Below are 17,108 nucleotides of genomic sequence, written 5' to 3'. Positions count from 1 at the left end.
TCATTTACAGTTCGCATAAATATTGGAAAAGTTACCAATAAAGAGCTACTTAGAGGCGCTTCTGCTAGGGCTCGCGGTAGGAGAGGCCTCTTCGCGCGGCAGAAGGGGACTCGACTCACTTCTGCTAGGGCTCGCGCTAGGAGAGGAGGAGGGGGAGAGGGCGGGGGTTCTCTTCGCGCGGCAGAGCGGCAGGAGAGGAGAAGGAGGGGGGAGAGGTCGGGGGTTCTCTTCGCACGGGGACTCGACTCGCTTCTGCTAGGGCAGGAGGGTAGTCGCGGCGGGAGAGTGGAGAAGGAGAGGGGAGAGGTCGGGGCGGCTAGGGTTTTCTGCGGAGTGTTGCGGCGGGAGAGTTTTGGTTTTGGCCGAGTTTTGGTTTTAGTTGACGTGGAATCGTGGCTGCCTTAGATGACGTGGCTGCCACAATAGCAATGCCGCAAAAATGCCGCAGCAAGATACCGCAGCATACAATCTCTGATATATATATATATATATATATATATATATATAATACTTGTTATTAGTAATTATTACGAATACAAATGCAGAGATGAACAGATTTATTATATAATTAACCTAATCAAATTAGGTATAGGAGTAAGCGAAATAGATTATTTATTTAAATATTAAAATAAAATAACTAAATAACTTAAGCCAAAATTTGATTTGTTGTTCTCCACAATTCTTGTCCATTAATCATAAGAATCTATTCCTCTTCTCCCTTCATTAGTTGCTTCACGTCAAAGTTCGAATTAATTAACACAACATTTGAATCTTACTTGCATTAATTAGAATACTGATGATTTAATTAGAAGTACAAGACAATAGATAATAGATGATTTTATCATATTTTAAAAGGAATTTGTTAGTGTATGAAGCACAAGCTAAAAACAAGAGAGGAGAAAATGTCATTAGTTTTTATTTTTCTATTGGAAGAAATAGAAAGTAGAGGAGTTTAATTGCGATCGTTTTCACTGATGGAAATGAAATTTATGTGAATAATGAATGTACTGTCCTCCTACATCTTCTCCTCCAAAGAAAATGATTGAAGGATTATTGATACGTGTTATGAAACAAATCCTCAAATAAGTAAGAAGCACAATTAAGGCCGAGGTAAACATTTTAGGGTTTAATTAATTTTTGTCCTGCGGTAAAAAAATGTCAAATATTTCGAGAGCTCGTATGCAATTTCAAAACTTTCCAATTCAAGTCAATTCTTTATTTTTTCGCTCGCGTCTTGCGATACGATGCTTCTATATATAGATAGTTGGCGATTAGATCCATCGGCTGGTCAGATCTCCACTAGTCCTCTCGTCGTTCCACTACGTGGAATCGCCGGAAGGGTTCCGCACCTTCCGATCTGAAGAGGGGCCTTCGGTTCCCTTCTCGTCTTTCTCCGGCTGCAGGAGCCCTAGCAGAGGCCAGATCCAGGCCCAATGGCTGCGGCCAACGCCCCGATCGTTATGCGGGAAGCTTTGACGGTTTTCACTTGTTCTCACTTCCCTTGTATCCTGATCCAACTTGGAAGCGCTTGTTCTCACTTGATTAAGTAGTTCTTGATATATGGCAAATGACCCGGGGGGACTATTGTTATGTTCTCCAATGCGGGAAAATATCATCTAAGTGGATTCTGATGGTTCTCGATGTGATTTGCAGCTTCCGAGCATCGGGATCAATCCTCAGTTCATCACGTTTACACATGTTACCATGGAATCGGACAAGTACATATGTGTTAGGGAGACCTCTCCGCAGAACAGTGTGGTCATTGTCGACATGAATATGCCGATGCAGCCGCTGAGGAGGCCAATTACTGCAGACTCTGCTTTGATGAATCCCGACAGCAGGATTCTTGCTCTTAAAGGTCCCTATATTGCTCAAAACATGGATTAGTAATCAAATTGTAATTTCCGGCTGTTATTTAATTAATTGATTAATTTTTTATTTTCAATGCAACATAGTACTTCCAACATACTTTTAAGCCAATCAAGATGATCCCTTTGCTTTCTAACGGAAGCTATATACTATCTCCCACAATTTAGCCAGGTTTTTAATTTGCCTCTTGCATTAAACAGTTTGCCTTTTTTATGTGCACCAGGTAATTAACAAATATGAACTAAAATTGCATACAACTTCTATGTAAATTCTGTAAAGTTTCAATGTTGTGTAATTATATTAGATTATAGAAGTCTACCAGCTATAATTCTTTAGCTAGAACCTTGGTTAGGAAATACATCCCACTCTCTGGATGGATCAATTCTACTCCCTTGATTGTTTATTGTTTGAACCTATTGTACTCTTCCTCGCACATATGTGGCCATCCAATGGTGACAAGTGGGAGTTTCCACCCACATTAAGTGTCCAGTTGCTTTGTCTAGTGGATACTTTTTTCCTGTTTATATGAATGAGATGATGCTATTTAAAGAAACGTGGTAAGTTGTACTTTGCCAACTTAAGGCCAACTTAAGACCATCTAGAAATAGGAGTTGGTTATTGATCAGGAGATGCAGCTGGAAGCTGTTGGTCTTGATGTCACTAGGATAACTTGTAGTAGTCAACTAATACAGTGCAACAAAACCTGTATGCTCTTTGCTCTTATGCCATTGAATTTTATTTTTCATGGAAGTAAACATATAAGTCATCATCAAATTCTTTTACTTTTCTACTTTGTTTTAGCATTATGATGACAATATATCTGAGTTTGCAGGGAGTAACAGAATAACAAAGCATGTTTATTAAAAAAAAGTAATGAGGAAAAGATTTGCATATATCTTCATTTTGGATTCTCCATTTCCCTGACAATTAAGATTGAATTCCTTTTCTGTACATTTAACTCCATTCTGTTTTGGTGTTGATGGAACTCGTAATCCAAATTTTGCAGCCCAAATACCAGGAACTACTCCAGATCATTTGCAGGTATTCAATATTGAAGCAAAGACTAAAATCAAATCTCATCAGATGCCTGAACAGGTAATGATGTTAATTCAGTAAGTATTAGTCTTTTCAGTGCAGCTTTTATTCAAAATATAGTCTTGTTATTTCTTCTTATTTCTTAGTTATGTTGCATGACTTGACAGGTTGTCTTTTGGAAATGGATCACCCCAAAGATATTGGGTATAGTTACACAAACTTCAGTTTATCATTGGCCAATAGAAGGTAATACATGGTTGAAGAACGACTTGTAATTGTATTTGTATCTATTGAAGAACATGCTAGTAGTGAATGTATAGTTGGAAAATGTATACTTCATCCCCATTCTAATGCAGGTGAAGCAGAGCCTATCAAGATGTTTGATCGAGCTTCTAATTTGACAAATAACCAGATCATCAACTATAGATGTGACCCCTCTGAGAAATGGCTTGTGCTTATTGGAATTGCACCAGGTACTCCAGAGGTAAAGCCATATCTGTTATGTTGTGAATATCAAAATTTGAGGAGCTTGGTGGTAGTCAACTAGGAACATCAAGTGTATGCTTGTGTATATTTGGCTTAGAAAGTACACACAGTTGATTGGACACTCTCAAACCATTTCATATTAGCAAGAAATGACAACCAATGCTAAATATAAGCAACCTTTGTAGTTAATCATTCTTGCTTCATAGTCAAATCCTTTTGCCATCTAGACAGTGACCAGGATGGCAATTAGATAGAAATCCTATTCTAGATATACTGCCAACTATGGAAGTTTAAACTCATTCACTAGTAAAAATGGTAAGAGCCCAAACTTGGAAATTGTTGATAGTTATGTGCAATCCTGAATAGCAGAGTATCAACTAATATTAGAAGGATTGCTGTTCGATTGTAGTATAACGAAGAAACAATATATGATTGCATTTATTTTGATGTTTGTTTGCAGAAAGTATTAGAATTTTGTGAAACTCATATTCAGGCTCCTAAACCTATCTTTCAGGTTTTTCTCTCTAGAAAATGGTATATGCAAGTCTTGTGAGGTGGTCCTGGAAACTTGTGTTACTTGTTATTAGTTGTCCAGGATTTGAATAAGCAGAGTAGTTCTATGTCATTGCTGGGTTGCTGATATATATTAAAGTAAATTATGCTCTTGTGAGGTGGTTATGGATAACTTTTGTTCCTTGTTATTATTTGTCCAAGATTGGAATAACCATAGTAGTTCTGTCATCTGTGTCATTGCTGGGTTGTTGATCATATATTTCTGTTCTCAATGCTATCTCTTCCATCTTCTACCTTTTTCTTTATGGGCCACAGCTTCTTGTTGAATGATGATAGTCTTGATTGTCTACTGCTTGTTGTGTAACTGAATTCTCCTTGCAGAGGCCACAACTGGTCAAGGGAAATATGCAGCTCTTTTCTGTTGACCAGCAGCGGAGCCAGGCATTTGAAGCTCATGCTGCATCGTTTGCATCATTTAAGGTAAGATATTTGTGCTTTATTTCTTTATACTAAATTACTAACCCATGCAGGAGTTGCATCTTTCCCCTCCCATTATTTACTTCGACCATATATTTCACAGCTGGCTGGGAATGATAAACCTTCAATTCTTATTTGTTTTGCATCAAAGACAGTGTGAATGCTGGACAGATCACTTCAAAATTGCATGTCATTGAATTAGGTGCTCAACCAGGTCTCTATTCTCTCTCTATTGGCACTATATTCACTAGAAATAGAAAAAGTTAATTCGAGAAATCTGTCTTATCTTATCATGACGTCAAGTGTGGGTACAAGAGTCCCATTTTGACAGGATCTTATATATTAAGTTCTCCAACATTTGGCAATTGGAACAATTATATTTATTGAAAATATGCATGAATAAAATTGCAAGAATAATATTTTTCTCCCTTTTTAGAGTGCATGAGAGATCATAGCATTTTGGTCAATCTTCTATTAATCTGCTTTTCTCATTCTGAAATAAAAAGATATCTTTTATCAGGAAAGCCAGGATTCACAAAGAAGCAAACAGATCTGTTCTTTCCTCCAGATTTTGCAGATGATTTTCCAGTGGCAATGCAGGTATTCAAGAAGATTTATCACTTAATATTCATAGCCATATATAAGTGCTACTTACATTCTGACCCAATTAGGTGTTTCCTTTGGGCAGATATCCCAAAAGTACAGTTTGATATATGCTATCACAAAGCTCCGCCTGCTATTTGTATATGATCTGGAAACAGCAACAGCAGTTTACAGAAATCGCATCAGTCCAGATCCTATATTTCTTGCAGCAGAGGCCTCAAATGTTGGAGGTTTTTATGCAGTAAATCGAAGGGGACAAGTTCTACTGGCTACTGTCAATGAAGCAACTATTGTGCCATTTGTCAGTAACCAAGTATGCTATTGCACTGGCATTTTCTTTTTGAATATTTATGCTACCTTGGTTTCAAATTTAAAATTTCTTTTTCATAGCTAAACAATTTGGAGCTCGCTGTTAACCTTGCAAAACGTGGAAACCTTCCAGGAGCAGAGAATTTGGTAAATTCTTTATTTACTTCCCCTAATACCCTTTAATGTGGAGCTGTAGTGTTCATGCAGTCTCAGCTAAATGCCAATATTTTTGTTCTTCATCATCGTTCTGTTAAGGTGTATGATGATAAAATGACCGATGACAACTACCTTTGAGTAGAGTGTGATACTTGCTGAACCGATTAATACTTGCTTTTGGACAGGCCACCACATAAATGAACAGCAATATAACATCCTTCAAGCAGCTTCTGCTTTCAAGGATAATTTACTATACAAGTTTTGTTATATAGGAAGAACATTTGCATCCTTACTCTAGTGTCTGTCATGGATAGACACCAATAGCAAAAAACATTTAGGTTCTTCTGCTTCGCGTATTCACTTAGTGAAATATTGTGACAAACTAATTCATCCTTTGTGTTTACAGAGTACAAGGCATGAGATTTTATGTTACTGCATCTATAATCCTACCAAATGCTCAAACCAGTAACTCCTATTGCTTGCTTTAAGTCAACTGTACTGCTGGTTAACCTGAAGAAAAGTGGTTACAGTAATGTTAACAAATATTCTCTCCTGTCTTCAGGTTGTACAAAGGTTCCAAGAACTATTCTCCCAGACAAAATACAAAGAGGCTGCTGAACTTGCTGCAGAATCTCCACAAGCCCTTCTTCGAACTCCACCAACTGTAGCAAAGTTTCAAGTAATATTTTCAATTTTTGTCCTTTTGTATAAATTTCTATTTTTCAAAGCTTGTATTCTGTAGAAATAAGTTGGAAGTCTATTTGTTTTTATTGCAATTTACTTATTTATTTTTGTTTGTAAACATTCAGCATTATTAAGTTCTGTTTGTTTCTATTTATTCTCTTTAGAGTGTTCCTGTCCAAGCTGGCCAAACACCACCGCTGTTGCAATACTTTGGAACACTATTAACAAGAGGGAAACTAAATGCTTTTGAGTCTTTTGAGTTATCCCGGCTTGTTGTGAACCAGAACAAAAAAAATTTATTGGAAAATTGGTTGGCTGAAGACAAACTTGAGTGCAGTGAAGAACTTGGGGATCTTGTAAAGGTTAGCGAGCTAAAATCTCAAAGTAGCAAACACAGAGGCCTCCTAATGTTGCTGTATTTCATTATGCGCCATTGTCATGTAGAATTTACTAGTCATCACACACAAGAGATTGAGTTGACCAGCTATTAGTGATATTTCTTTAGACAGTGGACAATGATCTTGCACTGAAGATCTACATTAAAGCAAGGGCGACTCCTAAAGTTGTTGCCGCTTTTGCTGAGCGGAGGGAGTTTGACAAGATACTTATTTACTCAAAGAGGTACTTTTTTTTAGGAGTTACACACTTGTTTGGCATGTACAAGATCCATTACTCTAGGCCATTTGTATATGCAGATTTACTTTGAAGAATGATTATATCTATAGCAAGATTTTTATCAAAAATGCTAGTCAACTAATCATTGGCCTGTTCTTGATTGCAGGTGGGCTATACACCTGATTATCTTTTCCTTCTCCAGACAATTCTAAGGACTGATCCTCGGGTATTTTTTTTTTTCATTATCGGGCTTATGGTGAATTTAATGTAGTATGTTATAAAAATACTTTGAATTATTCACCATGATGTGTTTTTAAGCTTCTCACTGCTTGCACTATGATTCGTTCTTTCACTGTCTTTTTTTTTTTTTTGCATTCAATTTGTTCGACAAATTTCTATTGCAAAATTTGTCCATTCAAATTCATATGCACATAAATTTGCAGGGAGCAGTCAATTTTGCTCTTATGATGTCACAAATGGAGGGAGGCTGCCCAGTCGATTATAATACAATAACTGATCTCTTTCTCCAGGTTCATATACTTCCCTCTAAGCTTGGTGTTCACCGGAGATGATGATAAATGCACAAGCTTATTATTATTATTATTATTATTATTTAATAGCAAAAGTGCACAATCTGCAATTGTATAGTTTAGCTTCCTTGATTTTTCATCTTTTTGTGAAGTTGTATTCTAATTGTTATGATCTCTATAATTTTTTTTTTTTGCTTTTCAGAGAAATTTGATTCGAGAGGCAACAGCATTCCTGCTAGATGTGTTGAAGCCAAATCTACCGGAGCATGCATTTCTTCAAACAAAGGTATGATTTATCATTTTATCCTTCTACTATAAAGTTTGTTATCAATCTTTATCTGCTGTGATTTTCTGTCCTTCTCTGGCCTCATTGTATTCTGATGCAGGTTTTGGAGATCAATTTGGTGACATATCCAAATGTTGCAGATGCTATATTAGCCAATGGAATGTTCAGCCATTATGATAGGCCTCGAATTGCTCAGCTTTGTGAACAAGCTGGCTTGTATGTGCGAGCCCTTCAGGTATAATACTCTGCCGAAGTTATTCCTATGCAATTTCTTTGCATTGCAATTATTAAACAATTAATGTTTATTCTGCAGCATTACTCAGAATTGCCTGATATAAAACGTGTTATTGTGAATACCCATGCCATTGAGCCACAGGTAAATTTGATTTCTCTGCCAACTATAGATTTTGGTAATATGTTAGATATTAATCCATAATCAAGTACTTCAATTCAGGCACTTGTTGAGTTTTTTGGTACACTCTCCAGAGAGTGGGCTCTGGAGTGCATGAAAGACCTTTTATTAGTCAATCTGAGAGGAAACCTTCAGATAATTGTGCAGGTCTTGGTTTATCTTCTCTTATCCTAATTTTGTCAATGTTTCTTTTCTCAGTTCATAAAAGTTTGCTCTTATGCAGACTGCCAAAGAATATTCTGAGCAATTAGGTGTAGATGCCTGCATAAAACTATTTGAGCAATTTAAATCTTATGAAGGTCTTTACTTCTTCTTGGGATTTTACTTGAGCTCCAGGTGCATGTTCAAACTAATTTTAGCGTGTGTGTTCTTTGCTAACATTAGAAGGTGCTCATCTTATTATTTTTATACTGGAATAAAACAGTGAAGATCCTGATATACACTTCAAGTATATTGAGGCTGCAGCAAAGACTGGACAGTTGAAGGAAGTTGAACGAGTAACAAGGGAATCCAACTTTTATGATCCTGAGAAAACAAAAAATTTCCTGATGGAAGTCAAACTTCCAGATGCAAGACCCTTGATTAATGTCTGTGACCGTTTTGGCTTTGTTCCTGATTTGACTCACTATCTATACACCAACAATATGCTTCGATATATAGAAGGTTATGTCCAAAAAGTGAGTTTTCCTTTTTCTTTTAATTGGATACTTGTTTTATCTAATGTACTAGTCAATTTACACCTACTTATGAATCAACCATGTTATATTCTGAAGTTATAAATACTTTAATACAACCTGTTGGATGTTTTGGTGTCATTATTTTTTAGGTAAATCCAGGAAATGCACCTTTAGTTGTTGGGCAACTTCTAGATGATGAATGTCCTGAAGATTTTATCAAGGGTCTGATTCTTTCTGTCCGTTCTCTCTTGCCAGTAGAACCTCTTGTTGCTGAATGTGAAAAGAGGTACAGACACTACATTTGCACCTCAGTATTTCCTCTGAAACAATCTCCTCATAGTAGTAATTTTTTCCATATCCAATTTCTCTAAAATAGGAATCGTCTTCGGTTGCTCACACAATTTCTGGAACATTTGGTTGGCGAAGGGAGCCAGGATGTGCATGTCCATAATGCTCTTGGAAAGATTATCATAGACAGCAATAACAATCCAGAGCATTTTCTGACAACTAACCCATACTATGATTCACGTGTTGTTGGTAAATATTGTGAGAAAAGAGATCCTACTCTTGCGGTTGTTGCTTATCGATGAGGCCAATGTGATGATGAACTCATAAATGTTACTAACAAAAGCTCTTTGTTCAAACTTCAAGCTCGGTATGTCTTGCATTTTGTTTAATTCAAGATTTGTTGATACTTTCTACTTAAATTTGTATTAATTTAAATGATTTGTTATCTGCTGCACAACAGATATGTGGTTGAAAGGATGGATTCAGATCTCTGGGAGAAAGTTCTTCAACCCGAAAATGAATACAGAAGACAACTTATCGATCAAGTTGTTTCTACTGCATTGCCTGAGAGCAAGAACCCTGAACAAGTCTCTGCTGCTGTTAAAGCATTCATGACCGCTGACCTTCCGCATGAACTCATTGAACTACTTGAGAAGATTGTACTGCAGAATTCTGCCTTCAGTGGGAACTTCAATCTACAAAATCTTCTTATTTTAACGGCTATTAAAGCTGATCCACCAAGAGTCATGGATTATATTAATAGATTAGACAATTTTGATGGTCCAGCAGTTGGCGAGGTGGCAGTCGAGGCACAACTTTATGAGGAAGCATTTACCATCTTCAAGAAATTTAACTTAAATGTGCAGGCAGTCAATGTGCTCTTGGACAACATCCAAAGCATAGAGCGGGCTGTAGAATTTGCTTTCCGTGTTGAAGAAGACGCTGTATGGAGCCAGGTTGCAAAGGCTCAATTGAGGGAAGGCTTAGTAAGTGATGCAATTGAATCATTCATTCGTGCAGATGATGAAACCCAGTTCCATGATGTTATTCAAGCTGCTGAATATGCTAATGTTTACCATGACTTGGTGAAGTTCTTGTTGATGGTGAGGGTAAAAGTAAGAGAACCAAAAGTGGATGGTGAACTGATATTTGCATATGCTAAGATTGATAGGCTTGGCGAAATTGAGGAATTCATTCTTATGCCAAATGTTGCTAATTTACAAAATGTTGGAGATCGTCTGTTTGATGATGCACTTTATGAAGCTGCTAAGATCATATTTGCCTTCATCTCCAACTGGGCTAAGTTGGCTAGCACTCTTGTGAAGCTGAAGCAGTTTCAGGGTGCTGTTGATGCAGCTAGAAAGGCAAATAGCTCAAAGACATGGAAGGAAGTTTGTTTTGCTTGTGTTGATGCTGAGGAGTTCCGCTTGGCACAAATATGCGGCCTGAATATAATTATCCAGGTAGTCTTTCTGTAATTTATTGAAAATTTTTCTATGAATTATTTCTTTATTTGTTCAGTTATAAGAACCTACTTTCTACGTGGAGGTATTTGTGTTTTCTATTGACATTTTTTTCTTTTAGGTGGATGACTTAGAAGAGGTTAGTGATTACTACCAGAACAGAGGTTGCTTCAATGAGTTGATTTCTCTCATGGAAAGTGGTCTAGGATTAGAGTGTGCCCATATGGGCATCTTCACAGAGGTAGGAGTCCTGTATGCTAGATACAGGCCAGAGAAACTGATGGAGCACCTCAAACTATTCTCAACCCGTTTGAATATTCCCAAGCTCATCCGTCCATGCGGCGAGCAGCAACATTGGAAAGAACTAACCTATTTGTATATACAATATGATGAGTTTGACAATGCTGCCACAACTATCATGAATCATTCTCCAGATGCTTGGGATCATATGCAGTTCAAAGATGTGATTGTAAAAGTTGCAAATGTTGAGCTCTATTACAAGGCTGTGCATTTCTACCTACAAGAACATCCCGACCTTATAAATGATGTTCTACATGTCCTTGCACTTCGAGTGGACCACACTCGCGTGGTAGATATCATGAGAAAGGTAGAAACTTGCCTGATTAATATCTATTATTCACTTAAATTTCGTTTAATTCTAATTTGGGGGACAAGAATAAGCAAAGTTCATGTGATTTTGCTAGACACATAATTATTCTTAATATTTGGAATATTCAACACTCTCATGTTTCAGGCGGGCCACTTGCATCTTATCAAGCCATATATGGTTGCGGTTCAGAGTAATAATGTTACTGTTGTTAATGAAGCACTAAATGGAATTTATGTTGAGGAGGAAGATTATGATAGATTACGTGAATCAGTCGATTTGCATGATAACTTTGATCAGATAGGCCTTGCACAGAGGGTAAATTACATCTATTTTTGCTAAATTTTGGTGACTCAATTTTACTAGATTGAAAAGCATGAGCTTCTTGAGATGAGGAGGGTTGCAACATATATTTACAAAAAAGCTGGGAGATGGAAGCAGTCAATTGCTCTATCCAAGAAGGACAACCTTTATAAAGATGCAATGGAGACGTGTTCTCAGTCTGGTGAGCGTGAACTTTCAGAAGATTTGCTTGTTTATTTTATTGAACAGGTAAGCTCATGATCGATCATGTGAACTCCATTATACATTTGTGAAATGTGTCACATGTTAATTAATGTTTATGTTAGGTTGAAGACGAGTTTATTTCTCTAAAATATGGCTACTGAAAAACAAGGATATCTAGCTCTGTATGTTTGTTACTAGGCTAGTTGTTGTTGTTGTTTTTTTTTTGCAGTATTAATCGTTTGATTGTAATTGCAAGTGAAGTTGTTTTATTGAATCACTGTTGCCAACTCACCAAGCTGATGCCACTTGAGTTACATTGAACAAGTATTATGTAGTATCATCAAATTATATGAAGATCAAGCAATGTAAGCACAAGTTTTTTTTTACTAATATATAAATAATTAGTTATCAAAATTGTGAGTTATTCCAAAATAAATATCTAGTAATATTTAGTTTAATATTAAGCATTTTAACATTCTTTTCACCATTCCCTCTCCTGTGCCTTTCATATACAATTCCATGGATAAATATGTACTGGATACACAGGCAAGATTGGATACTATAAGTAATAGGAGCATGCATGTGTTTGTATGCATTGGGGTCTTTTTCTATTGATTGTTTTCTAGAGAATATATAATGCATGGCTTTTCAAGCAGCAATAACAGGAGTAGACCACGCAAGTAATACCTATTAGCTAATGCATCTCTGATGAATTTTGGAATGTGTTGCAGGGAAAGAAGGAATGTTTTGCTTCACGTCTCTTCATTTGCTATGATTCTATCCGTCCTGATGTCGCCCTTGAACTTGCCTGGATGAACAATATGATTGGCTTTGCTTTCCCCTACCTCCTACAGGTGATTTTGTTTTTTTTCCTATTCCAGTTAACATATTTGCATACAATGCTTTAGGAGTCTTTTTGGGCTATAGGTATAGAAAATGTTGAATATTTGCAGTTTATTCGAGAGTACACAAGCAAAATTGTTGAACTTGTAAAAGATAAGATTGAGGCACAAAATGAAGTAAAAGCTAAAGAAAAGGAAGACAAAGATTTGGTTGCTCAGCAGGTATCAAATATTCATTTCCATTTCCTGGTTTGTAATTCCCTTGTCGTTCGGAAGTAACATAAACACCATCATTTTTTTTCCAGAATATGTACGCTCAGTTACTACCTCTTGCTTTACCAGCTCCACCTATGCCTGGAATGGGAGGACCACCAAGCATGGGAGGACCTTTCCCAGGTCCACCGATGCAGGGTATGGGAATGCCTCCAATACCACCATTCGGCATGCCTCCTATGGGAAGCTACTGAGAAATACATGGCCTCGAACAGTTTGTATTTAAGAAAGTTTTTTTGTTTTGTTTTTTATGTATCTTTTTGATGCAGTCGATGCGGAGCTGTTTGAGACTCGCTTGTGTTGTTCCTGTTGTGATCCCATTAATATTCCTTAGTTAATTGAAGGTTTTGTGTTCTCTAGACTGAGATAAGATAGAGTGGTGCTCAATCTCGACACATTTGCATATCTGTACCACTGTATAGCTTCTTTTAGCAGGAGTCATTCTTGTTTTATTTTTGTTGTTTAACTCAGATCGTAATCTAATTTGTTTCGTCACCTGATTTTTGTCCCAGTGTTACCCAAGCGTTACATGGTGTTTCATTCATTGTAGAACATTTTTGAGGAATAAACAGGGAGTCCTTGTCTTCATTTAATCTGTGAAATGGAAGATTATTATTATTATTGGAAGTGTGCAATCAAACAGATGATTGATCATCTGTATATGATAATTTTTTTTTTCTATTGGGAATTTTCATTTGCTCTTGGAACTTTGCCTCCATTTGGAGATGCCTTTAAAAAATTTTAAATCATCAAAATACTTCATAAAATTTTACAGGACTACGGTTTCAAAAAAAGAGAGGAAGCTATCAATAATGAGGTTGCACTTGCAGATGCATCCAATTTGCTACTTTTAGAATGCTCCGCAACACAGATAAACCACCATAATGTTGATTGCTACTCGAAAAATTTAATGGTTCCATTGTACAAAAATTTTGTACAAAGGTCTGAACCTTTTCCTAGCTACCATGTGTTCTTTTAAATTAAACTTGGATCGCCTGTGGAACTTAACACGTTTGATCCTAAGTTTAATTTATTTGTTCTTTTAGGTTTAGACTTGAATCTCCTGCGGAACTTAACACGTTCAATCCAAATCACCTAGGTTATTAATTCCATTAAATATTAATTTCCAAAATTGGCTTCCAGGACTGCATGGCGAGGCACATGACCTTCTTGGATATGGGAACAACCACCACCGCCTAGACAAAGCCTTTTAAGGAAAGCTAATATTTAATTTCCTTAAATAACTTTAGGTCAACCAAAAGGAACAATCAAATCACAAGGAAAAGAAAAATAAAAGAACACAACATCGAAAACAAATTCGAAATACTAGAATTGCATGCCTCTTGTATTTGGTATTTTTACAAAGAAATAAAACTAGTATGATGCGGAAATTAAATACTAGTATACCTTTTCTTTTGCAAACAAAAACCTCTAGGTTTTCTACCGTATTCCTCTTCTAACCTCAGACGTTGTGTGGGCAACGACCTTCCGAGATGAGAACCACTAAGCACCTTCTTCTTCCTTGCAAGTTTCGGCCATCAAAACTTCTCCTAGGATGAAGAGGTTCGCCCACCACCACCATGCTCCAAGGGATGCTAGAAACAAAGCTTTCTTTCTCTCCTTTTTCTTCTTCTCTAAACTTGATCCGACCACCATATGAATCTCCACAAGAAGGATGAGGTTCGACCATCAAAGAGAAGAGAGGAGGAGAGGATGACCGGCCACACCAAGGAAGAAAAAGAGGGAGAAAATAGAATAGAGTTCTTGTCATGAAGGCACCTCTACCTCCTCTTTTATAATCCTTAGTCTTGGCAAATAAGGAAATTTTAATAAAAACTTCCTTAATTCCTTTGCCATGAAAAATAAATTTAATTGATATAAAATCAAATTTTCTTTTATTAATCAACATGGCCGGCCACACAATAATCTAAGCAAAGGAAATTCAATTCAATCAAGAATTAAAACCTTCCTAATTTGTTTCCAGAAATTTTAAAAAATAAAATTTCTCTAATAATTTTTATCCCTTCATGATTGGTTTATAAAAAGGAAATTTAATAAATTAAAATCTTTAAAAAACATGTGGATAAAAAGGAAGTTATCTCTAAAATTAAAATATCTTTTAATCTACAAATAAGGAAAGATATAAAATCTTTTCTTAATCTCTTGTAGAAACTTATAAAAGAGAATATTTAATTTTAAACTCTCTTTTAAATCATGAACATGGTTAAAAAGGAAAGTTTTCTTAAAATTTAAAATCCACCTTTTAATCAACAAATAAGGAAAGATTTCAAATTTTAAACTCTCTTTTAAACATGTAGATGATTTACAAATAAGGAAAGTTTTAATCAAAAATTAAAACCATCCTTTTAATCTACAAATAAGGAAAGAGATTAATCTCTTCTCTTAATCTTTTGTAGAAAGGTATAAAAGGAAATTTTTAATTTTTAAACTCTCTTTTAAAACCATGATATCCACATAAGAAATAATTTTAATAAAAATCCTTTTTAATATTCTAGTGGCCGACCACCTAAGCTTGGGACCCAAGCTTTGGCCGGCCACCAACTTGGCTCATCCATTTGGTCTTGGCCGACCCTAGCTTGGGTTCCAAGCTAGCTTGGCCGGCCCCATTGGATGGGTAAGAAGGTGGGTATGTAGTGGGTATAAATATCTATATACAAGAGGCTACGATAGGGACCGAGAGGAGGAATTGGTTTTGGTCTCCCGATGAAATTAAGCATCCCGTGTTCGCCCCGAACACACAACTTAATTTCATCAATAATAATTCATTTCACTAAAGAACTATTATTGAACTACAGCATCAATCCCAAATTACATTTTGGGCTCCTTCTTATTATGAGTGTGTTAGTCTCCCTGTGTTTAAGATAACAAATGTCCACTAATTAAGTAAGTTACTGATAACTCACTTAATTAATATCTAGCTCCAAGAGTAGTACCACTCAACTTCATCGTCATGTCGGACTAAGTCCACCTGCAGGGTTTAACATGACAATCCTTATGAGCTCCTCTTGGGGACATTCTCAACCTAGATTACTAGGACACAGTTTCCTTCTATAATCAACAACACACACTATAATTGATATCATTTCCCAACTTATCGGGCTTATTGATTTATCGAACTAAATCTCACCCATTGATAAATTAAAGAAATAAATATCAAATATATGTGCTTGTTATTATATTAGGATTAAGAGCACACACTTCCATAATAACTGAGGTCTTTGTTCCTTTATAAAGTCAGTATAAAAGAAACGACCTCAAATGGTCTTACTCAATACACTCTAAGTGTACTAGTGTAATTATATAGTTAAGATAAACTAATACCTAATTACACTACGACCTTCCAATGGTTTGTTCCTTTCCATCTTGGTCGTGAGCTACTGTTTATAATTTATAAGGTACTGATAACATGATCCTCTGTGTGTGACACCACACACTATGTTATCTACAATATAAATTAATTCAACAACTACATTTATCATAAATGTAGACATTTGACCAATGTGATTCTTATTTCTAGATAAATATTTATACCAAAAGCTAGACTTTTAGTATACATCCTAACACATAATGTATCAACTACGACCAATTTGTGCAGATGGTCAGCGACACTTGGTATTCATAGAATGAACGAAGTTTGTCGTACCAGTCTAGGCAAGTGATACCCCTTGTTTCATATCAGGATACTCGTATCGAGCACAGTTGAGTTAGCTACCGTTGGACATATATTATTATACCGGGCAAGGGTTGAATTTTAATAAAGTTGAGAAAAATATTTTTTTTACATTGGTCAATTATAATTTTCCGATTTATATCATCACAGATGCCCGTGAGACTAATTATGTGGAACTGTTGAGAGCGGATTCTGCCTTTTGCTATACTTTTATTACTATTGTTTGTATGGCGAATTGTCAAATTAGAGTGCTGTTGTGTTGTCTATAGTAGACTCTATACTAATTTCCAAGGCATAAACTATTTTTGTAGATCAACTTATCCTATATAGATTTAAAATTTTTAAAGTTACAAACTAACGTTACAATTTATGTTGAAGCCATCACAAACTCGTGATCTCTTGAAAAATTAATCGTAAGCTGATTGCAAATAACCTTGTGCCCATTTTGTGCCAACACAATGATACCTCCTAGGGCACAAGTTTTACAACTCAACTTATGCCCCATAAATTCAAAAATTCTAATATCATGAGTCACAAACTCATGTTCAAATTAGGTTGTGGCCAAATTTTTAAAATACTGAGATTTTTTAGTGTTTTTGACTTCATACAAGTATAATGTGTTTGAGATTCCAACAGTGTAAAAAATCTTGAATTTTTTGGGTCAAAGTTGATTTGTAAAATAGCTTATGCCTTAGAACTTGCCATTGTCCTAACATAGAATAGCGGAGGCTATTTTTTTTTTTTTTTAACAAAAGATCGCCTAAAATTTAAGACATAATGAACTT

The 17,108-nt window shown here is 36.0% G+C and overlaps 1 pseudogene; it reads left to right on the top strand.

The window, feature by feature from the left end:
• Positions 1–1,210: 1,210 nt before the first annotated feature.
• Positions 1,211–12,970, top strand: LOC122033954 (annotated as a pseudogene).
• The last annotated feature ends 4,138 nt before the right edge of the window (positions 12,971–17,108 follow it).

The sequence above is a fragment of the Zingiber officinale genome, chromosome 1A (assembly GCF_018446385.1).
Source record: "Zingiber officinale cultivar Zhangliang chromosome 1A, Zo_v1.1, whole genome shotgun sequence".
NCBI classification, from domain to species: domain Eukaryota; kingdom Viridiplantae; phylum Streptophyta; class Magnoliopsida; order Zingiberales; family Zingiberaceae; genus Zingiber; species Zingiber officinale.
Note: the sequence above shows the minus strand (reverse complement) of the source record. Positions and strands in the feature narration are given on the sequence as shown.